The sequence below is a fragment of the Palaemon carinicauda genome, chromosome 5 (genome assembly GCF_036898095.1).
Source record: "Palaemon carinicauda isolate YSFRI2023 chromosome 5, ASM3689809v2, whole genome shotgun sequence".
NCBI lineage: Eukaryota > Metazoa > Arthropoda > Malacostraca > Decapoda > Palaemonidae > Palaemon > Palaemon carinicauda.
Window position 1 is genome coordinate 175,295,065 of NC_090729.1, and position 1,950 is coordinate 175,297,014.

A 1,950-nucleotide genomic window follows, 5' to 3' on the forward strand; every position below is an offset into this window, starting at 1 on the left:
TTGCTCTCGTTATCTGCTTGACATGCAGACCTTCACTCTGCATAGATAGCAGAGTATACCTTCTTGTAATGACTATCAGCTGATACCAGAGACTTTCCTTCTGTTAAGAGACGGAATGGAGTTTCAAGAAACAAAGCTTTAGAAAGAATTGAATGGTCAATGTCTGGTATTTTATGAACCAGCATATTCTTGGATGACAATATGGCAAGTAACACACAATGGTATGAATTGAAAATGAGAGCATAAGACTGATTCCCATAATGCAAAGAAAATTAGCAGAATTGTAGACAAATAGATATTTCCAACACACGTACGTATTTATGTACGTATGTATGTATGTATGCATGTATATATATACATACACACACACACACACACACACACATATATATATATATATATATATATATATATATATATATTTACGCCTGTCTGTATATGTATCTGTAAATATGTATGTATATGTATATCTATGCAAGTACTGTATATATGTACATATATATATATATATATATATATATATATATATAAATATATATATATATAAATATATATCTATATATATACATGTATATATATATTATATATATATATATATATATATATATATATATATATACATATATATATATATATATGTGTGTGTGTATGCATATGTGTGAAATCATATAGGAAAAAGTTAATTGAAAACTAGTTTGTGTCAATAAAAACAAAAGAAAGAAAAAGTCATACAGTCAGGCCGACAAATACAGAAATAATATATAAATACAGTATACATATATCACAACATGCTAAATTACTTCATGTCATTTCATTACACTCCGAGATTGCATCTAGAGGCAGTTTGTGGTCCAAATCATTTCCTATCTCGTTATAAAACCAAGGTATAACTTCATCAACATTTTTTTTTTATCAATTTTATTGCAGTCGCTACCACTGCTAGTGCTGAAGCTGAATAGCTGCTTAAGCCAGAAATGCCATATTTAACAACGTAGCTAGCATCATTCCACCATTTACTCCCGCCTGAGGAAGGGAGACGTCACTCCTGTAACGAGTAGCTTGTTATTGTGAGTCACTACCACTACTAGTGCTACAACTGAATATTCGTCTAAGCCAGAATTGCCATATTTAACGACGTAGCTAACATTGTTTCCATCACTCTCCTCCAGCCTGAGGAAGGGAGACGTCACTCTCGAAACGCGTGGCTTGTTATTGTTAGTCATTACCACTACTAGTGCTAAAGCTTAATAAGATTTTATATAAACTTTATCTCTATTCATAAGCCTCCTTAGCTCAGGGGCAGAGCACTGGTCTTGTAAACCAGGGGTCGAGAGTTCGATTCTCTTAGGGGGCAAAGTCTAATTTCCATTGCTTTCAATTACAGACATTGCTGTCAATTCCATTACCATTACTAAAACATTACTGTTATTTTTGCCGATGTTTTTTCGCGGTTGTTTAATAATAATGATAATAATAATTAATAACCTACTTATTTGATATGGCTCAGGGTCACTTGCACTAAGCAACTAAGTATGTAACATGTTTCAAAAAAGCCTTCGCAATTGTTTATCTATTACTAGTATACGCGACCCGTCAAGAATGGGGACTAAATATTTAGATGAATATGCATAGACACGCACATACTGTATATTCCCCCATCTCACTAAAGGTATGACTACTAACTCTCCCCCTTACATGAGGGACGGGGAGAGCTTAGCGTGACCAAACAGAAATAAAAATAATATATATATATATATATATATATATATATATATATATATATATATATATATATATATATATAAATCAACACTTGCTCTTTATTACATATGGAGGATTATATAGCAAAATATCGCTTTATATATACGTTTATATATATATATATATATATATATATATAATATATATATATATATATATATATATAAATCAACACTTGCTCTTTATTAC

At 30.8% G+C, this 1,950-nt stretch overlaps 1 non-coding gene across 1 annotated transcript; it reads left to right on the top strand.

Moving 5' to 3' along the window:
• Window positions 1-1,282: 1,282 nt before the first annotated feature.
• Window positions 1,283-1,354, top strand: TRNAT-UGU (transfer RNA threonine (anticodon UGU)). Its single transcript has one exon. It is a non-coding gene; the product is annotated as a tRNA-Thr (tRNA).
• Window positions 1,355-1,950: the final 596 nt, after the last annotated feature.